At 44.7% G+C, this 22,755-nt stretch overlaps 1 protein-coding gene across 2 annotated transcripts in view; it reads right to left on the bottom strand.

The window, feature by feature from the left end:
• The window catches only part of ADARB1 (adenosine deaminase RNA specific B1), a 57,503-nt gene extending 37,236 nt beyond the window's left edge, over nt 1-20,267 (bottom strand). For both annotated transcript variants that reach the window (XM_033064490.2, XM_033064491.2), the window contains exons 1-2: nt 20,224-20,267; nt 1,907-1,943 (exon numbers count right to left, since the gene is read on the bottom strand). The gene's annotated coding sequence lies outside the window, so the exon portion shown is untranslated. The remainder of the gene's footprint in view (nt 1-1,906; nt 1,944-20,223) is intronic.
• Nucleotides 20,268-22,755: the final 2,488 nt, after the last annotated feature.

The following is a 22,755-nucleotide window of genomic DNA, read 5'->3' as shown; positions in this document are numbered from 1 at the left end:
AGGTACTGGAAGGTAACAATGAGGCCTCCCAGAGCCTTGTCTTCTCTTCTCCAGGCTGAACAAACATGTAATAACCCATCTGTAATGTGTATGAAGTTAAATACTCAATATCCTTAAATATATTATAATGTCCACATGATTCAACAAAAGCAGGTTGAAAACCAAGTGCAAGGAAGTAAATCCTGCACACAGAACAAAACTATGACATTCAGAGCTAATGTGTGTGCTGGAAGCAGTAAATCCCACATTTTGTATTTCACAGATTCAACACCCACTGAGGCATCCTGGAGAAAACGGGCTGCCTTCTCTCCAAAGAAAAAGCAGCTCCCAGGTGGAATTTGGGACCACCCATCTCCAATACTCCCATTCCACCTGCATCACTGGACCAGGAATGCAGAGACACTGAACAAATCAAGCACATCCCACCCAAATCCCAGAGGTAAAATAACCCAGGCTGAGATCAGAAGCAACACAGCAAGACTGATGGAAAACTTCAGCATCTCCCCAAATCTCCCCTCTGCCACCTTGGTTCAGTGGAACAAAGTCAGTCTATTTTTCCATGGTTTTATGACAGATGGAGTTTTGTGATGAAGGATTTGTGAGACCCTGCAGCTGTGGCATTTCTAATCCCTTTCCATCAGGAGGGAGGGACATTCCTCAGCAGGAGAAGGTTCAAGGCCATGATGCAGCCCTTATTTTACATATATATATAAAATATATTTATATACATCACATATCATGATCAATTTTTAAATATATATCACATGAAAATCTCCAGTCACCAAAACATCCTTGAAAATCTCATTTGCTTATAGATTTGGCCCCTATTATCAGCTTACTTTATATACTCTTTAAAGAAATACTCATACACTGCATTTTGTAAGCACATTTAAAGATTTTTTAATTTTTTGCTCCCACAAGCAAGTTGGGATTTTTCAAGCACAAGGACAATATTACAAGCCAACAGCAGTTTTCCTGTTAGTTTTGTGTACTTCAGCAAGAATGAATATAAATTGGCATCAACTAGCTCTGATATACACCTCATACTGGAGTTTATTGGTCAGTTTTGGAGGCTATTCCTCAGGTGATTAAATCCATTCCAACAGCACCATCTGCTGTTACACAAATAATTGAGGTTGCATCTATTGTTCCCTCCACCAAGGAAGTTTAGAGCTCTGCTCCAAATTAGAAATAACTTAAGATGCTTGCAGGTTTATTCCTTTGTCTCCAATTTTTTAATGTATTTTTTTTTCTGAAGGACTCCTCAAAGTTCCTGTAACTGTCAGAAATGTATTTATGATGTTATTCAGAGACAAAAACTGAGCAGTCTAGATAGACTAGTAAGTAAAATTAATATTTTCAACATAATTTAAAAAGACAACTGATTCAGCTATCCACTGTTAAGGAAAATAATACCTAATTGGAAGAAAAATCTAAAGTAGCTTTAAAGGAGGTTAAAAGAGACTCAGATATCTTGAAGTGATAAAAAGCAGAAACATCACAGAGAGAGGCTGATGGTTGGGACTAGGAGACAGACTTACAATTTGGACTTTATTTTTTCCCACCAAAATCAGCCACTAAGCTTTGCTCAAACACTCTGCAAGCTCTCGAGTCCTACATGCCAGCTCTGCCAGTTTAATTTATCAGTATGTCTTGTATACAAATTTGCACAAAGAAGGGTAACTACGTTTTTGTAGTATCAACTTGATAACCAATACCCTATATTTTCAAACTGCTGATCTCATCATTGTGAAGGGATTTAGAGCCCAAACAAAGTTATAGATAAAACAATAAAGTAGTAAATAAGTGTTCAAATACATTAAGATGAAGTCTCTCCTCCTCCAAGCCAAATGCATCAATCAGAAAGCAGAATCCAGTTCCATGTCTGCAAATACAGTGTGCTTACCTTTTTAGCTATTGGAGACACATGCTGATTCTGCAACCTGCAAGAAAAGAGGAAATCCAGTCAATTGCTTGGTTCTTTAAAAATTTGTGCATTACAAATAGCAACTCCTGACCTTAAAAGGGACAAATTTCTGATTCTCTAAAAATAAATAGTCCATACTACAGATACACAGTCCCAGAGCCAAGTCTTTTGTAACCCTAGCAAAGATCATTCTGGACATTGTTGATTGGAAAAAGAAAATAAATTTAAAAAAAGAAATCAAGACTCAAGGTGCTTAATACTGGAGGTCAGAAGAAACATTCCTAAGGTACAAGCAGTTATGCAGTAGAACCCAATCTGCAATCTCTGCATCTTCTAGGAGAGGAGAGAGGGTCAACAGAAATGTGGTAAATAATGCTTTAAAACCAAAATAAACATCTGTGCTATCATAGCCAGCTTATCCTGAAAGCAAATCCAGAGCTCTCATCTTGTTAGATATTTTCTAAATTTAGATTTTCAGTTTTTATTTTTAGGGCTTGGTTTTAATCCATATAAAACAACCCCCTTTCCAACAACCACTTTCTTGATCCCAGTGACATCAGACTGCATTCTCCTGCAAAAGAGGAAAATCCCTCCACCACCAGCAGTGGGGTGGAAAACAACTGGCAGATGGAGGGTAAACACACACACTCCCATTTCTAAGGTCTCTTCTAACCCAAACCATTTTGTGATTCTGATTCTAAGGAGGATAAAGGATAATGGGGATGATGTGAGCAATTTTATTTCCACAAATAGGCCCAGCTGCTGGATCAGGAACAGGCAGCTTTAATTTAGCATACAACCTCCTAGCTTTAAAAAAAACACTGATGGGGCCTTACCAGTGGTAAGATAAAACTACTCTAAAACTGCTCCAAAATCACAATCTCACAGCCCACAAGAGGGTGCTGGTACCCTGCAGAAGCCTTCACTAAATTCAAGTTACACAGACCACAGCTACACAACCCAACCCCACGGCTGCTCAACTCGGGCCTTAAACTAGTTTGGTCAAAAAAGAAAAGAATCTGACACAATATTTAAAGTCCATAAACTACCATATTGCATCCATTTGATCCCAGTTTTTTTTTTTAAGACACTTCAATTTCCCAGCACTTCATGGTGGCATTTCCCAATAAAAATAAAAAGATTAATGTGAATACTACATTGGTCTTAGCAAGACAAATGCCCAGAATACTGAGTTCAAAGTCCCAACCTGGTGTTCTCATATCCACAATCACAACTTTCAAACTCTTGGAATATGAGCTATAAATTAGGTGTGATGCAAAAGCCCCATATTTGTGGCAACAACCACCAAAAATGGGTTTTTAAAACAAGGTTTTGATAATTCTCTTCCTATGTGAGCATTGCTTACAGTTACAATTAATTCTGAGAAAACACACTGCTAATAGTTTTAACTTAGTTTTTATATTAGCATATCCTTGAGTTAATTTAGATCTCACACTATCTTCCTTATACATAACATTACTCCAGTCAGTAATTCCCTAACAAACTAAAAACAATTCATGAAAATTGAGACTTCAAGTCTACCACTGAGTACCAAAAGTCCTTACATACTGACATCTGCAATGAGTTTTACAGAAAAAGAACCAGCCAGGGTTAAGAACTAGGAAAAAAAAAAAAAAAAAAGTTTACCTTAATAATTTTTTGTAATACTGTGAGCAGTAAAGAGATGGAGGAAAAATCGAGACTTGTAACACCTTAAACCAGTAAAAACCCTAACTAGCAAAGACAAGGAAATAGCACTATGTTATAAAAGCCAGGAACAAAGCTCTGATCTTCAGCATGTCCTACCTGGCTCAGTCCAGTGGCAAATGGCTATGGTGGGGCTTTTTCAAGTCATGACATGCTTCCCCAACACCTTCTGCAGGGAGAACCTGCCAGAAGGGGCTCCTCTGGGAGCTCAGCACTTTGCCAAAGCATCTCCATATTCTTACCTTGCAAAAAATTCAATCAACCAATTCTCTGTCCCTTACTAGTGAGTTAATTTACCCTAAAAAGGTCAGAAACACACCCACGATTTCTCCCAGGGTAGCAAAGGATACTTGAAAATCATCTGAAGAACACAACATGTTGGCCAGTTAGCAATCTCTTCAAATACTAAAGATCAGCTGAAACCATTTCAAGGCAATGAAAATCAGAACAGCCATCTGAGGTACCAGCTCAAGACATAAACTGCAAAAAGCACCCAAACACAAGACAACAACGTGGAGGCACTCATCACTCAGCACCAGTCCTACAGTCAGAAGAAAACACGAGTACTTCCAATTTTTCTGTATTTACTTTCCTATTTTTTTTACTTCTCATGTGTTGTAAAGTCATATGTTCAGGTATCTCAACTGCTGATGCATGACAAAAACCACAGGTATGTTAAATCCAGTGTTAAACAGTTTGGGTTGGAAGGGTCCTTACAGCTCATCTCAATACAACATCTTCCACTAGTCCAGGATACTTCAAGCCGTGCCCAACCTGCCCTTGAACATTTCCAGGGATGGGGTAACCTGTACCAGGGCCTCACCACTCTCACAGCAAAGAATTCCTTCCTAATACCTCACCTAAATCTCTCTTCTCTTTGTTTAAAACCATTCCCCCTTGCCCCATCACTATCTGCCTGTGTAAAAGTCACTCAGGGAATGGGAGAAAGAGATGCCTTCAAGCAAGACTTTGCTCCTGATCCCAGAAAATAATAGTGTGAGGCTCCAGTAAAAGTCTGATGAGTTTAAGAGACAGTGCTCTCAGGCACACAGTGGGATTTTTGGGGATGTCCTGTGCAGGGCCAGGAACTGGATTCCATGATCCTCGTGGGTCCCTTCCAAGCCAGGATATTCTGTGACTGGGACATGACATGGTTTTTTTTCATACACCAAGTCCTGAATCTCTGCCATAAACTATAAATGCAGTTCAACAGCACAACTACAGAACTGGGTTTTCCTCTGAAAACATTTTCCATCTAAATATGAAGAAACAGTTTGACATTTATAATGTACTTATTTCAGTGTATCAGTCTGAAATAAAGAAATAGCCCAAATCCAACCAACAGTCCTTACAGCCCTTTTGAACTGCTCATTTTAAACTCTGAAGTAAATTAAGAAAGACTAGCAACTGAGCACCACAATGGAAAAAAAAAAAAGTTTAGGGAAGAAAGGACACATCTTTCAACTAGAAAAAGAAGTACAGTTTATATAGGATACAAGCTGTCAAATGCTTCTCTTTCTCTTGATATAAAACAAACTCCTTTTGAACTTACAAACAGGTACTTTTTATACACAAGACACTGAAACAAAGTTCACTGACACTTCAAAAGCTATGAAAATTCAGCAGTTATTAAGCAACAGGAATCCATGGATAAAATAAAGAGAATGCTACTTCATCAAGTAATATCCAAGCTTTTACTTTAGGAATAGACAAACGTACGTTCATTATTTATTCTAGAATACACAATTATCAAAAAAATGTAAAGGAAGAAACACAGTCTTTTTCAAACATTCTCTCACCAAAAATGGTTTCACATATTTGCATAGTATATCAGCAAGAAACACTTCACGCCTAATTTTTAATTTTGCCATCTCCTGTATTGAAAAATTATATCCACTGGTGTTCTGGCACATTTGGTATCCTGAAGCCACAATACAAAATTTTTATACTGAAACATTATTTCAAAACCAAAGGTTTTCATGCCACTCCTCTTTCTACAGGCTCATCCCATGTATAAGAGCAGTTACCTTCAAAGAGAACATGATTGAAGCCAAAGGAATTATTAACATGAGCAAAATCACTATACATGTGTTCAGGGGAGCTAAGGCTTTAATCTTGTTGTTGATGATTTCACTATTGCTACTGTTTAAATATTTACATTACTCATTTAGCTGCTTTAAACATTAGTCAAACTGAAACAGTGCAACATCCAGACTAAGCAGCAGCTTTTATAAAGCAAGAAAATTTCAGAAAATCAGTTGCAATTTCTTTGCTCAGTATTAGAAGCTTTTAGACAACAGCTAAAAATTTTTTTTAAAAAGTTATTTTTTACTACAGACAAATTGTGGACAAGAATTTAGGCTACAGGAGCAGCAGAGACAGGACAACCCACCCATCCCACCACAGTGACAAATTCTGACACTGAAGATGCCCCACTTTGAGCAGATGCTGCTGCACCAACTGGTAAAACTGCTGAAAGCTCTTAATGCTACAGTGATCATCCAGGGTTTTCAGCTTAACACATTCAAAAAATACCTGTAAAACTTCCTTCAAGCTTGTTCTACATACGTGCAGCACCTACTACAGGAATGCAAATCTTTCTTCCTTTGAACAGCAGTGATATTTTCCAGCCTCCACAACAAGGCAGACTTGATTATTTTCAGTCTTACTCCCACCCTAGGGCAAAGATTAGATGCATGTGAACACTTTGTACTTTGCATTAGTCTCCAGAAAAATGCCTCAGAAATCAATGTTTAATAAAAGATGCCAAATAATTATCATTCAGTTTAACTGTTCAAACCCATAAGGTTATGTTGTGCATTAAGGATGTATGAGTGTCTTCTCTGGCTGTTACCATGGGAAGTCACTCTCCACAGTCCTTAAATAAAGTTTATTGTTTCAGGAGTGCCTGAACAAGGCACTTCATTCCCAGACCTCTGCTTTTAAAGACATGCTGGGATGGTTGTGCCGCTGCCTCCAGCCTGCTGGTGTAACAAGAGACTGCTGACAAAGCTGGGAGACACACTGGGAATTAGCAAAGTTGGGATGAAACATGCATGCTAAGCCATGCCTGCTGTGATACACCCTTCACTGGGAGCTCCAGACCATGTCTACAGCCTCAAGAACCAATGTGATTTATTCCTGCATTTAAAAGCAGAACACTGGGAGAGGCCAAGTGTTACCTCTCAGTATCCCTTCTTCACTTAAGTCCGAGTCTGAAGTCCCTCTCCAGCTCTCTTGGAGCCCCTTCAGGCACTGGAAGGGTCTCTAAGGTCTCCCTGGATGCTTCTCTTCTCCAGGTGATCACTCCAAGCTCTCCCAGCCTGCCTCCAGAGCAGAGGGGCTCCAGCTCTTGGAGCATCTTCAAGGCCTCCCCTGGACCCACTCTAACAGGCCCATGTCTTTCTTGTGCTGAGGATCCCAAACCTGGACTCAGTACTCCAGGTGGAGTGCCATGAGGGCAGAGGGGGAATTTCAGGTTCATCCTTTGACTCCCAACACCAACCATTCTCATCAGCCTGTAGTTCACCAATAGCTTCCCCCATGGGAGATACAGCATAAACTGCATCTACTGTGCATAAAATGCCAGAAAGCACAAACTACACCGGGGGGAAAAATCATGGATTGCATGAGTGCACCCCAAGCCAGGGCACCCACCAACAGCCTTTTGACCAGGCTGATATTGTTTTTTAAATACACATTATGTATGTAACATTGAAGAGTTTTAGAGCTCTTTATTCCTTTAGGTTGCACCTTACAGGAACTCCATTCACAGGGACATTAAACGACTGTGAAATAAATCTGAGTCGCGCTGTTTTCCCAACAAAGGATTGGGCTAGCTGGAAAACACGTTTCCAGGTCAGTTGTTTTCTTGCTGCTTCTCTATGGACACTAATTTTGTGCTCTGGGCAGAGCTGGAGACTGCAGAGGAGCAATGCAGGGATGGGAAAGCAAGGACTCTGGGCACGTGGTGTCTCTCACTCCACCACATCAGACAAGGAAAAGGCAGCAGGGAGGCAAAAAACCACTGGCTGCATCTTAACCTGAGTTTTCTTCTCCACAGAGGCCCACTCTGGGGCTGTCCAAGAAAGGGAGCATGGCAGCAGCAGCAAGCTAAACTAGAAGCACCCCATGTTTGTCACTCAAGTCTCACTGACAGTGTGCATTTCCATAGCGGTGACTTCCAGGATTTTAACATCTGTCTCATCCCTGCAATGTTTTAGGAAGAATAAGCTGCTGGACTTCTAAAATTATGCAAGTGTTACATTTCACTTTTATAGTCACATTTCTGCTTTTCTCTTACTAAAATATGAGCAGATTTGAAGAACTTCAAGCTAACTTTTGATGCACCTAGACTTCCTGCCAGTCTTCTGAGATCCTGGGAGCCTTCCATAGGATCTGGCATGCAACTGGCTGTGTCGGGGATCTCTCTAACAAAAGACTGACTCAAACTGCCCCTTCCAGAGCAGCTCCTTGAGTTATCAAATATCAAGTTATTCTGTGTTGAAGGAAAAACAAAAAAACAAAACAAAACCCACCAGCAACCACACTTATGGTGTAAAATCTGAGTGCCACCACCACTCGGGTGTGTGGGCAGAGTGTTTGCCATCACAGAATATTAGACATTTTACAGCCACGTTGTGCAGAAACAGGACTTACCACCTTCATATTCAAGAAACTGTAATACATCCCAGAGTTTGACAAGACAAGCAAGGAAAACACCCAGAAGATTTTTTGGATAGGGCAGGAGGAGAGCAAGAGAGAGGGAAGATGGTGGTATGACCAGGCACAGGTCAGGACCTGTGGTCTACATCACTTGCGCATGGATTCTGTGAGAATCACTGAAGTTGGAAAATACCTCTAATATCAGAGTCCAGCTCTTAAGACAGGACCTCCATGTTCACAACTGAAGGATTTTCCCAGGTGCCACATCTACAAGCCTTTTGAAATCTTCCAGGGATGGTGACTCCAGCACTGCCCTGGGCAGCCTGCACCAGTGTCTGGCCACCCTTCCAATGAAGAAGTTTTTCCTACTAGTCCATCTAAATGTGCTCTGGCACAGCTTGAGGCCATTTCCTCTGGTTCTGTCACCTGCTGTCTGAGAGAAGAGAGCTATCCCTACCTGGATACAACCTACTGTGAGGGAGTTGTAGGGAGCAGTAAGGTCTCCCTTGAACAAAAACCACATCAGAGGGCAACTGGTCCAAAACTTGTGAGTGTATCACGACAGTGAGTCAACACTACATCAAACAGTTTTGATGCATTCCCCCCAGGGGCTGAGATGTTTTAAGGTAACTGACACATTAATTTGCATTAGCCTTTTTGAGTTAAGATAAAAATTGATAAATAACAAATTACATTGGGTTATCTGAAAAGCTGATTATTAAAGTTGTTCCTGATAGCCAAAGAAAACAAGACAAATGGGAGTTGAAATACTTACATCTATCTTATCTACTACATTATTTACAAAGTAGCCCCAAACAACCTCCCAGCAATAAAAAAAAGCTGAAACTACTTAGAGGGGAAGAACTTGTAAGTGATGAAAGTTCCAGACCACAGAATCCCAGACTAGTTTGGGTTTAAAGAGACCTTAAAGCGCATTCATTCCAAATCCTGACATGGGCAGGGTCACCTTCAACTACCCCAGGTAGCTCCAAGCCCTGTCCAACCTGGCCTTGAACATGTCCAGGGATGAGACAGCCATAGCTTCTCTGAGCAACCTGTGCATACATGACCCAGTCCAACTTTGCTACCTCCAGCAAATCAACAACATGTCAGAGCAGAAGGCAAACAGAGGAGGCACAGGGAGCTTGAGAGAAGTACCTTAAAAGAGTTGCTCAAGTCTAGAAGAGTCTGACTGTACAAATACAGGGGAAAGGGAAAAAAGGAAACAATTATCAGTCCTGGAAGGGAGCACTGTACAGAATGAAAGGCAAGAAACAGTCTATGCTTTTCAGGCAGAATTGATACATGCTGCAAATGTTGGCAGAACAAGTACACTGGATTAGCCCCAAGCACATCTACTCTTCTACAGCCTTCCAGAAAGCATATCCCAGGAGAAGGCAGAGTTGCCAGCCTTCCATGTGTGCCACAGGCAGGCAGCAGCCAGGCAGCACCCACGAGCTGCTGAGGAAGGATGAAAAATCCAAGAGACACCAGCCCTCACCTGGGACTGGGGCACTTGCCTGTGATTTTGCTGGAGACCTGACAGTTGTGCCCTCCCTGCTCAGTTGTATCCCCACTCCAGGCAAAAGTGGAGCCACCCAAGATGCCTGCTGCCATCCTCCCCATCTCACATACATACCTGGGCCATCACCACATCCTTCCTCTATTTCTGCTGCACCCAACACCTGTACTAGCACAGGCACAAGGTCCAAGGATGACCCCACAACAGGTCCCCAAGATTTAAGAACAGTAGCAGATTACTAGCACTGCTACTACACAGACTGTGGTGCACCTGCTCCAGGTAAGGAGATGGAAAACCCCTGCTCCCCTGGCACACCAACCCTGGGCAGCAAATAACTCAAGACATAACATTTCCTTCAGGTTCAGGACAACAAAACCACAGACAGAAAGAGCCATTTAATGTCATCAAGAATACTTAAGAGATCTCAGCCACAGAAGTAGAGTCCATCAGTTCACATGCCAAAAAAACTCATGTTGAGTGGAATTTGGATTATGAAACTACTTTAGTGACCTTTTGCTGTAGTTATTTTTAGACTGAAGTTTTTATTCTGGACAAAGTACTGAAGATAAAATACATATGGATGCATTTTTAATATATGAACATACAGCATGCATTTTTTGTGAAGTAAAGAAGCAGCTACTGATTCAGAAATATAAGGAGTTGGCTGTTCTCTCAAGGATAACCTATGCACTGTGAACATACACTGTACAAGAAACCAAGACTTAGCTCTGAGAGGTGAAATCCTCCAAAAAGAACATCAGCAGCCTCCCAAGATAGATCCAAAAGTCATTTATTCAAAACTACCCCACTGCACACGCATTAAAGTAGTATTCACTAGCAATCTGCCAGGACAATTGCAGGAGCAAGAGGCGTTTGCATGCATTTTAAGTACTGCTGGATGTAAAAATACCCATTAATACAATTTTTGTATTATTTTGTATTTTTACAATTCATGCCAGATTGGAGTACAGCAACATACAGAACCTAGGCAAGAGAACACTAGAAGAAGTAAGGTCTGTGACCCAAGGAGATGGACAAATATCTAAGCCAAAGCCATAAACAATGCTTAGGAGCTCTGCTACACTGAAAGCTACCAGAAGAAAAATTCCTTTCCCTACTTTCTACCACAGCACTCTAAAAGCTACGACCTTCAAAATATTGGCTATTTTCCTTTAGCTTTAAAAGCAGCCTGCTTCAGCTAAGCTGTCCTACAGATCAGATGATACTCTGGCAAGAGAGTAACAGTCAATAGCCATATTCCTCAACAGAGCTTTTATTACAATAATCAAATGCTGTACTTCTAGTTCCTTCCATATTCACTGAAAGCCATCAACAGCAGTTACTCAGAAAATGTTCTCACAGCTGAAGGGGAGCCCCCCCCTTAAGTCTGAAAAGCAAACTTTAAAAGAAAGCAAATCTACTGAACAAAAGACTGAAGAAAGAACATATTGAAAGGAGAACAAGCCACAGCTCTTTTTGGGATTGTCCTGTGCAGGGCCAGGAGTTGGACTCAATAATCCTTGTTGGTCCCTTCCAACACTGGCTATTCTGTGAACCCTAAACTTGAAATAGGCTTCTGCTGAAAGCAGCAAGGGCATTACAGATGTTGAGAGAAGCTGTGGGTGTTCATACCCGGGCTGGGCAAACTGGCCCCAAGAGTGTCATGGTCCACCTTTAGCTGAGCTGCTGAATAAAACCTGCATGAAGAGCTTCTGTCTGAGGAAAAGCCCACAAGGACGCCAAAGGAGATGGAAAACAAGCAGTGGGATTAGGAATACTATCCAGCAGAGCTGGGTATTATCTAGGTTGCAAAAAAAAGAAAAAGCCAGCTAGCCATCATGATCTGAAACACAGCGATGAGAGGAAAAAAAGTACAGAGCTCCAGAACACTAGCTATATTTATTTAAGCCATATTTACTGAAGTTTATGTATATCTATTATATATAGTAATATTTAAAAATTTATAAAATACAATTTCTGTAGTGTTTTCTACGAGTGGGAAGTGCCAGGACCAGGCTCCCTCCCTCCCTGGTGGCAGCAGCAAGCACCCGCAGCCCGGCGGTCCCGGCCCCGCTCGGTACCACGGAGAGCTCCCTCCCTCCTTCCCTCCTCAAATGGAAAACCAAAGGTTTGCTACCAAATAATCCTTTTCCTTTCCAACCCGGAAAATAAAAACCAAACAAAACATCTCACAGACTGCATCTGCGGAATTTGTTTGCAGGAAAAGTTCTCTTGACAGCACAGAAGTTACATACATGACAAATGATGCTGCTGTCCAAAAACATGAATAAATTACTATCTTGGCAATAAACACATGCCAAAGCTCAAAAAAAGTATTTCATTTTCAGGCAAGTTCATTCATAGACCATACTAATAGTGAACCTGATTCCTTTAGGAACTCAGGAGCAGCAGAAGGAAAAGCATTTAAGAAGATTAGGTTAATACTATATTTAAACATATGTAAGGACAGTGAATGAAATAGTGATTATTCACTCATTTAATTCAAGAAAAACAACCACTTACTAAGAATAGCTTTCAGGGGATAAGAGAAGATAAACTAGGCTGCACCAGGGAAAAAACAACCCGACAGAGCTACAGCAGTACTCACTATCAACTTCGATATAAAAGCATCAAACAGGGACCAACTACTCAAACATTTCCAGACTAACACACCCTTTCCACTAGTTGGGAAGCTTTCCCAGCTCATTATCATCCTCATGGAAAACAGCTGAGTTGTATTTAACATAACAGATTTTTGCAAGAGTTTCAAAGACATGAGAGGAAAAAAAACAGATTTTGCGGGTGTGATGGAAGGACCTGACAGTCCTTGTGAAATAGAGGGAGGGCTACCGGGCTTGAGCTCCCACCAGTTCGAGCATGTATGGCAGATTATGGAGTGAAGACAGGATTCTCTCCACTTTCACAAAAGCTTTTCCTGGGAGACTCCACCCTTTTAGCAGTACTTGGCCAAAAGCACAGGCACACACTCCCAACCAGACCTTGCTGCTTTCGCTTGCATCAGCTGTGCTTTTCTGTCTCATGTTCTTGAGAGCTGCTAATTCAGTGGAGGGTCCCGATTTAGCTTCTTATTAATCAATCTCTGAACACTCATTAGCGACAGAAGCACAATCCAATCACAAACTTAAGAGGCAGTGGACATCCTTAGAGCTCATCTCTGCACTCACCCTCCTCCAAAGAGAGCCTGTGCAAGCTCTCCCACCCCAAGCACAGAGCTGGAGACATGCAGGATTGTCATGGAAGCATCCAGTCTGGAAAAGACCTCTAAGACACTGAGTCTAACCAGGTCCATCACTAAACTGTCCCCTATGTGCCACATCTACATGTTTTTGTAGACTCAGAAGCATGTTCCCAACTCCAATCAAAACACTGGCATACACACCATACCCACAACTGCCAGGATCCCTGGTTTCAGTTAAGCATTAATTTCCAGCTCCTTTTTGTTATCAAAACACAGCATCACATGACTGCACTATCTGCATCAAACTGCAGAACACCACTTGGCACTGGAGAGCTTTGCTGGCTGTAAAAGTGCTTCTAACCAAGAGATGGGGTCCCAGCCCCAGAGAAGACATCAAAGCAACCAGGGCTGAGAAAACAGAAGCATCATGTCACACAGTTGCTCTGAAAAGCTTACAGGTTAAAAAAAAAAAAAACAGGAATATGCTCTAGTCCAGCTAGAAAAGATGACTCTGGTTTAACACAGAATAATGACTCTGCAGTTGCCTGTGGCTCCACACCCGTGAACAACATCCAGAATTTGTACAGACTCCACAGGCAATAGGTGCAAGGGGCTGCAAACCTGCAGAGCCAGCATCCCAAAGGTGCTGTTCAATCAGCTGACAAGTTCTAGCTACCAAAACTACCAAAATTTAAGGGAGAAAAACACCATTTGTCTTTCAGATTCAGAAGCTATCATGAAGGAGATCTCTCCCTACCTAATACACCCTGGTAATTTCCATACCGTGGAAGACACCCGTGCTACAAAGTGCTTTCCAGGTGTAAACTTGACTGAAGGCTATGAGGGTTATAAAAGTGAGTAAGCATCCAACAAAAAAGAAGTTATCTCCTCCTTTGATCTCCCAGTGTGAGCTACTTGCGCATGTCAAGACCAAGCTTTAAAACCTGGGCAGTGGAGGAGGGATATAACCCTGGATCCCTCACAGAGCCAGCTTTATTACAAGTCTCTCCCAAACAAAGCACAGTTCAGCCATCGGCTTACATTAATTCCTCTCATTTTTCAGATATTTAAATATACCAGCACTGATCCTTTGTCTTTAGCTGTGAAAAACATGGCAACCCTAAGGCCAAAAGCAGCATTAAAATATGTTATCTTAGTCCAGTTTTGAAAAGAATGATTTTTTTTTCCTATCCTGTGGACTACACTAAGTTTCCATCATCTATTGGGCTGTACTCTTCCCTCAAACCAAGCCTACTCCAACAAGTGTTTACCTTCAGCATTCCCCAAGTCCCTGGTAATTTCTGCTGCATTAATTTCATGATATATGGTCCAGACCTTGATGTATGTATTATCCCTAACTGGAGTCTTCCACTAGAGGCAGTCACACCTATTTTCCACCTAACCTGCAAATTTTATTAATGAAAACATAGAGCTAATCACGCATTTTAATTAAAGATCCTACTATGCTCTTACTGGGATCCATCTAAAGAGTTTTAGAGTTATTTTATTAAGTGCTCAGTATCTGTGCTTAATATTTGAGGTGAAAAATTGAAATGCCTTTTGATACAGAATGGCCTCTGTAAACAGGGTTTTACAAAAACTCCATCTAAACAAAGGAGTCAAAGGTATTTTTCCCCTCTAATAGTTTTCCAGCAGACCATGCAGAAATATTAGAGCATAAGTAAACAAGGAAAAAGGCAGTGAAAGTTTAAACTTAAAAGGCTCATTTGCTAATAAAGTTGAAGAGCTGAGTAAATCAACCTAAATCAAAACCAACCTCATTTTAGACACACTGAACACTTTCAGCAGAAGCCCTTCAGAATGGTAAAGGTAAGTATTAGCTATCTCTTCAAACCTCAAAACCTACACAGACTAAATGGGAAAAAAATACTCCTAGTTGAGGCTGCCTCACAATTCCTATGTAAAAACTTCATATTCACATTACATGCAACAAATGAAAGAAACTAGTGTTTAGCATACGTGTTTGTTCTCTTTTTGGTCAAATTTTAAACTGTTCATCTCTTTTCAGAGTTGACATGACAAATTAATAGCAGAAAGGAGGAACCACTGGTAAACTGAGTTTGGTATAAAAGATAAATTGACATTGGTATAGTACTCACACAATTTTACCCAAGGTCCATCATAAAATTGTTTATGCAACTTAAAAATATCAAAATAACAAAAGCACCAGGCAGCAAAGTAGTCAGAAAGTACCTTCTGCCATGCAGCACCAAACTCAGCCCCAACTGAGGAAGATTTCTACTTTAAATTCAAAATGAGGTATATTCCTCACATGTTTTCTCCAAATAAGGATACTCAGGATACTCTTCATCTTACCTAGGTCGAGGAACTCCATTCTGTTTAAATCTCTTGAAAATTAACTAAACCCAAAAACTCCTCTGCAATCTGCTGAGCAGTCCTTCCTTTTGCATCTCTGCCAAAAGCACTCTGCATGGAAAAATTCTGACCCCGGTGCTTTCCTACACCTATAAAAGGACATTATTCCAAACAACTGCAAGAGCCTTAATAGGGAAATTCAAAATCTTCGCTAGTCTCCCTAGTGCTTCAGCCCCCAGGGGCAGGGTGAGGGACTGTACCCAAACCTTTTGTTTCCTTTCTTTGTCACCTATGATGAAAGAGTGCTCCTTAGATCACTCATCTCTACTTTCACCAAGGAAAACAAGGGTTACTTAGGAAAATAAAGACCTACCTTTTACTGGAACTACTTACAAAATTTGATTTCCCATTTGTCTCACTACCACAATGCTCTTCTGATGTCCAATAATGTCTGCACCCCAGCAACAGCTTTTCTTTCAGCGGAGCACTCATCTGAGGTCTCCTTCCTCACAGATTCTTGAGCTCACACAAATTCTCAATACTTACCTGTGACAACTACTCTCTTGCCAAATCTGATGGCCTTTTCAAGGTGTTGACCAATTTCGTTCAAGGGCACTGACACTGTGATGCCAAGCAAAGGGAAATGGAGCTCAGAAGCACAGGAAGACGGCCAGAGTTCCCAATAAAGACATTTTTTTATGAAGCAGTCCTGAGTTAGAAGTACAGACAGCTCTCCTCACTTCATGAAACAGAACCACAAAGAGACCTAACACTGGAGCTTCAGGGAAGACATTTCTCCAAAAGAAAAACAAAGCACCCTTCCTCTTCAAGATACATAAATCTTACAAATTAATTTAAAAAATAACTAAGTTAAAATAAAATGTAAAGAAAGAACACAACCCACAAAGACAAAACTGCAATACTATACACAGGAGAAGCTTCTTGCCTCAGAGCTCCCTGACACTTCCACAGATGCTCAGACTCACACAGAAAAAAGGCTCAGTAACTACCAACTTCCACCAACACACACGAGTAAGGAAAGCAGCCCGGCACTCCTAAACCCCTCTAAGCAGGTGATACTCACAGAAGACAGCTCTGGAATGAGGTTACAGGCACACCCCGGCTGTGCATTCGAGGGGACAGCACTGAGTCACAGCCCTGGGCAGCCAGCACTGACTCAGCCCTGTGCTCCTGCTGGGAACAGAAGCTCAAGGTAACCCCGGCAGCGTTTGTGAAGGTGATGGATTCCCTTGGCTTGGGGACAGACACTCACCACAGCTGACCCAGAGGCAGAGAAGAAAAAAAGATCCCGAATCCCTTTGCAACCCAACATTCTAAAGAGGATGACTGTACTGAGCATCCCTGAGCTCTGACAGTAATAGCAGTTACATGGGTTTCTTTGGGGTTTTTAAAATCTTAATTACTTAACTGCACACATGTGCTGCTGCTTCGGTCAGCTACAGCCCCAAATACTCACATCTGGCTCCTGCTAGCTCCCAGAGCCTGCTGATGACCTCTTTAAGGACTTAAATTGCAAAAACAACTATTTCTCATACCTACCATACAAAAAACATTCACTGAAAAGATTTTAAAAATGTTAAGCAGCAGGAAAGAGAAAAAAAAACCAGCCACACTGTCTCCAAACAGGAAAGAAACTTTTGCTTTAAAATGCCATTTCACTTGCTTACATAATCATTTCACCAGGGTTTGTTTTTTTTTTTTTTTGGTCATGCAGCATTTCTACTATAAAGGTATTTCCTTTAAAACCAAGATACATAAATAACAGCATCCACTGATAAATACAGCCCAAACACACAGCTTCAATCTTCAGTACTTAAACATAAGCTGAAATCCCCACTGCACCAGCTGGATGACCAGTTTCAAACGTGCCAAGCACCTACTGGTCTCGGAAGCTGCAGAAACAGAAAGAGTTCTGGTCTCTCTCCATCAGACCAGATATTCTCAGGCATCCAGGCACAGACCCCCAGGGTCCTCCACCACCATGGTTTCAAACACAAGAGGCATCAGCCTAACAAGGCACTCACTGCAAGCACCTGGAGACAACATTTCAGCCTCACCTGAAACCACCCTGGCACCAAACAACACAACCCAGCCCTTGCAGCGAGGGAAATATTCCCCACTTGAAGCACAACCACCACTGCCGTCCCCAAAACCTCCTCAAGTCCCAGGTGACACCTCAACAACACTGACTGCTGGGAGGGCACATTACACTCATAGTCTGTCTCACAGCAGTGTTTTCATCTCCCTGTTTAGCAGGAAGCCCTCGTTGCCATGCAGAATCTCTGACTGGGAACAGCTACAGGCAGCAGTCTGGGTTTGCCAAGTGCAGGCATGACTTTGCTAGGGAATAGCAGAGCCTCACCTGGTCCCAGACTGAGCTAGTAAGCCCAGCTATTCAGGTTTTACTCACTTAAATCAAAACATGGGTGGCTTTTAAAAGAGAAAAAAGTCCCATTTAGTTATAATAAAAGTTCTCCAGAAAACCTTTGTGTCCAGAGGCTTGCTGGAGCTGCATTTCTATTCTTAAAACACATACCTCCCACAAAAGGGCACTAAACTTCCACCTGAGCAGATCAATCTGGATAACTGGGGGCAATACCAAAGTGGGTTGGGGTCTGTGAGCACAGCGTGATCAAAGCTATGAGACACTCCTGTTTCAAACACTGAGCACAATGACCTCTCTGGTATCTTCTCAGAAAACAAGTGCTCATAGAGCACTTTTCAGCACTCCTGCTGAAAAAGTTGGCTATTTTTTCTCTCTTGAGCTGAGGAGCCAGTGCTTTTGAACATCAGCAACGCAAAGAAGCTTCAGCCAGCACGCTGGCTGCTGAAAACAAACTCCAAAAGCATGTGCACAATGCTCAAGTGTCACGCTCTGATAAACCACGCAGCGAAATGTGAGAAAATTCCTTGTGCCATCTTCACTCCTCACTCCTGAAAGGAAGAACACTCACACAGTTGCACCCTGGGACACTGGGGGAAGGCATCCCAGGAAGAACCAGTGCTACCAGGATCACATCCAAGCTGCTCTGTCCCTGTCTCACGGAAAACTGTGGACTCAGAGCACAGAAAAATTCAGAATTCACAGAGGACAGTGCCCCAGAGCACAGCAGGGGTGATGTACAGCCACCTGGCAGAGCCTACTGCTAGCTATCTCCATATGAGTATGGATTTCATGGAAAAGCCAGCACTGCTCAACCTTGGACAGTCATAGGAGTAGTGGGAAGCTTTTCTGTGCAGCTGTGCCAGCCCTGAAGAGCAAGGGTTACCGAGCCTCGCTCTGATCAGTGCACACAACTACACAGTGTAAGGGCCAAGAAACATAGTTCACTGCAGAAGGAAAAAAAAAAAAAGACAGAAGATTTGGCAAAACCCCCAAAGGCATCTATCTTGGACATCCCAAAAGTAACAACAGCCATTCAAGATATGACTTGTATATACTACAAGGCTCATTACACAGAGGCTTGTCTATTTTTAGAGGTAGATATCACTAGAAGTGAGTGCTAGATAAACCCAAACAATTATTTTAAAAGGGTATTCCATCACTAATTATTCTAAACATCTTGTGTATCCGGGAAGGTTGGCCTGCTGCCACTCTCCAGCATAAAACAGCTCAGAGAACAATGCTACAACTTCACTCTCAGGAGTGACAGCATAACTCACAGAGCAAGCAGGGTGCCTGGGAGATCCCAGCAGCTCCAATAAGCTCACCACTTGGATAAAATAAAAAGCACTAAGAAGTTAGACCCTAATATTGTTTATGCTAAAAGAACCCCATGAAGTTGGTTTTTCCTTTATACTCCACCAGAAAAAGTATATAAAAATTTTAAAAGGAAAAATTAAAAAAGAAGAAAAAAAGCCCAGGCCAAGGACCAGCATGGCTGATGGTGGCTCCACCATGGATTCTGTGGTTTCACCAGCCCGAGTGCAGAGTCCTGAATGCTCCGTAGAGCCTCTGTACCATGAGCAGCACTTCCCTCACCTGAGTCCTGACAGGCAGAGGTGAAGATGGGCACACAGCAAGAGTGGCCCAGGCCAGCGGTGCCCCTCGGTCACCAGACAGGCGCCTGTCAGAAGCCTGTTATTTCTGCTATTTTAAGCAAACCGGACTTTTAAAAACACAACCACAGATCTCACGACTGCAGTTTTGCTCCAGCACAGCACAAACCCAACCAAACCCCAAAGGAAGGAGGAAACCCACCGGGGGCCACCGCAACAGATGGCAAAGTGCCCTGGTGGGGCTGTCCAGCCGGGAAGGGAAGGCGCTGGGATGTGCAGCCGCGTTTCACGCCCGAGCTGCTCTCCAAGGACGCGCCGCCTCCCCACTGCAGAGGGCGGGCGGCGGTGCCGGGGGCGGCCGGACCCGGCGCCGCCGGAGGAGCACGGCGGCGGCCGGGGGTACCGGGAGAAGGGCAGGCCAGCCAAGCCGCGCCCGCGGGTGCCGGGCACAGGGGGTCTCCGCTCCCCGCGGCCCCGGGCAGGCGTCGGGAGGGGCGGCCGAGTCCCGCGGGGAGTTGCCACCGGCCGGGCGGCCGTGGCCAAACGTCCCGTGGTACCCGTGGTACCGCGACTCTGCCAGAACAGCCTCGGCGCCGCCGCCGCGGCCCCTGCCCCGGCGAGCCCTCCCGGGCGCCCGCCCCCGCCGGGAACGGCCGGGCCCCGGTCCGCGCCGCACTGCGCCCCCGCACCGGCACCTCCACCGCGGCCCGGCCCGCCCAGCCCCCGCCGCTCTCAACAGGTGCGGGGCGGCCGAGCCGGCCGCCACCGGCAACGGCACCTGCCACCGCGTCAGGACCTGGACAGGTCCCGCGGGGCGCTCCCCGCGCCGCCGCAGCCCGGGCTCACCTCCGGCCGCGCCGCTGCCCGGGCCCCGCCGCCGCCGCTCCGCCATGCGCGGTCCCGGCCGAGCCCCGCGGCGGCCCCGCTGCGCCGCCACCGCCGCCGCGGCTCCGTGCGCGCGCCGCCGCCGCCGCCGACGTGCAGGCCGCGCCGGGCCCGCCAGCGGCGCGAGCCCCGCGCGCGCGGGGGCGGGGCCGCGGGCGGCTCCGTCCGTTCCCATTGGCGAGGCTGAGAGCGAGCGGGGGGCGGGGCCCAGGGCGCTCGCGCGCCCGCGCGCGGCGGGGATGGCAACGGGAGGCGAGGGGCGTGGCCGGGCGCGGGGAGGAGCGGCGCTGATTGGCTGAGCGGGTGGGCGGGGCCGATCCGGGGGCGGGGCCGCGCGGTGATCGGGCCGCTCTCGCCTCCCCCCCGCGCCCTCAGCCCGTCCCCGCCAGGCCCCCCCGGAGCGGCGGGACCCACAGCCGCACCCCACACACACCCCGAGGGGTCCCGGCACCAGCCTCCACTGCCAGGACATCCAGCATCCCCCACGGGGCCCAAGGACCGAGCCCCTGCCATTCCAGCGTCATCCTGGACGCGGTGTCCGTGTCCGAGCGCATCGCACCGTGCCAACAGATGAGAAGGCCAAACAGTGTTTTCCAGAAAGCAGCGGGAGATCTCCACCCAAACACCATCAGTAAACTTCATCAGTGCTTCCACCACGTGTATGGCTCTTCATGTGTGTTAGGGCTTCAGCCTCCTGCGGAACAGGGGATCCAGAAAGGATTAAATAGCTGCTTTAAACCTTGGCTATTTGTGACAGCAGGCTTAGAAGGAAGGCATGTGGTCACCTAGGGAACACGTTTCTGACTTGCATTTTGCTCCAGAATCCCAGAAAGGATTAGGTTGGAAGGGACCTTAAAGCTCATCCCATTCCACCCTCTGCCATGGAACATTTCAGGGATGGGACAATCACAGCTTCTCTGGACAGCCTGTGCCAGGGCCTCACCGCCCTCACAGCCACCAATTTCATCCCAATATCCAATCTAAACCTCCTCACTGTCAGTTTAAAACCACTGCAGGTCACTGCAGTTTTAAGACACCTGCAGGTCGTGAACCAAGCTCAGCCCACGGGATGCTGCAGCACACAGAGGAATGCAGTGCTGGCCTTGCTCTTCCCAGTTTTTGTGGCTCAAGGGTTTTCAGCCTGATACCACTCCTCATCTCTGCCCTTCAGAGCACTTTCATCGTGTCCCAAAATCTCTTTACTGGCCACAGCTGACCACAGACATCAACTGGTCAGAGAAATCATAACTTTCTCAGCTTTCTGTCCCTTTGAGGTTACCTGACCACCTTTTCAGTGAAGGAATTTTTCCTAATATACAATCTAAACCTCCAGCTTGATGTCATTTCCTGTAGTCCTGGATATGTGTTACTGCATCAATCACCTTGGCATTACTAAAACTTCGTGCTGAGAACTCTGTGTCTTTCTCACCTGTTTCTCCAGAGTGTTCAGGTGCTGACACCCACATTACCATGTTCCTTCAGTGCCCAGCACTGAGTGGCTCATGGCTTCTTCCTTCTCTCCCAGTTCCTGACGGGGTAAAGATCCACGCAGGTGTTCACAGGGAGGGCAAAGAGGAGCAGCACAAAAGCCAGTGCTGGATACAAGCAGCTATTTTTATACTTCCTTCCTTTGCCTCTGCCCTGCTCAGGAGCAGCAGCACCAAAGGCAGGCAGCTTCTGGCTGCTGATGCCTTCACCTCTGGGAATGCCTGTCTGTTTTCTTATCCTATTTTACACACTAACTACTGCATTTTTACCCTGCCTTAGGATCAGCAGTGAAGCCATGAAACAAAACCACTTTCTTCAGTTCTGCTTCTGTGTCACCAAAGTGATTGCATCCCACCAGGATGTTGGAAAAATCACTGACGGACACAATGCTGTGCCATGAGCTCTGGGATAACCCTGCCTGAGCTGGGAGCTTGGACCAGGTGACCCATTGTGCTCCCTTCCAACCTGACCCTGAAATGTGGCAGGGACAAAGTGGGGTGGGAATTACACAGCTTGTAATTCAAACCTTGGTGTGTGGGGTTTTTTTTATTGGTTGGGGTTTTTTTTGGCTTGGTTTGTTTTCTGTAAATCCTTTAATAAATGAATGGCTCTTTAACAACTGTTTTTTCATCAAAGTCCTGGGAAATTGGAAATATTAGGCAGCCACTCATAGAAGCGAGCGTGGCACATTTCAAACACAAGTCAAATGCAGCTTCACGGTTTCCACACTCTGAGAGCGATTTTCCACCTCAGGGAAACATGATCTGCAAACTGCTCTTGCTCCTTGGAGTCCCCACACGTGCTGAATATATCCCTGTGTGCTGGTGTACAGTTCCACAATATGGATTCTCCATCCCATATCCACCGTGCTGGGGACACACCTTGCATCCAGCGTGCCAGCTCATACAGACCTACTTTCAGAGTCCTTAACCTCACCTGAGGATGTGGTGCATGCACTGCCAGACCCAGCACCTCCTCCACCACTCTGTGCCACCAACCCAACAG

The sequence above is a fragment of the Catharus ustulatus genome, chromosome 7, assembly GCF_009819885.2.
Source record: "Catharus ustulatus isolate bCatUst1 chromosome 7, bCatUst1.pri.v2, whole genome shotgun sequence".
Classification (NCBI taxonomy): domain Eukaryota; kingdom Metazoa; phylum Chordata; class Aves; order Passeriformes; family Turdidae; genus Catharus; species Catharus ustulatus.
Note: the sequence above shows the minus strand (reverse complement) of the source record. Positions and strands in the feature narration are given on the sequence as shown.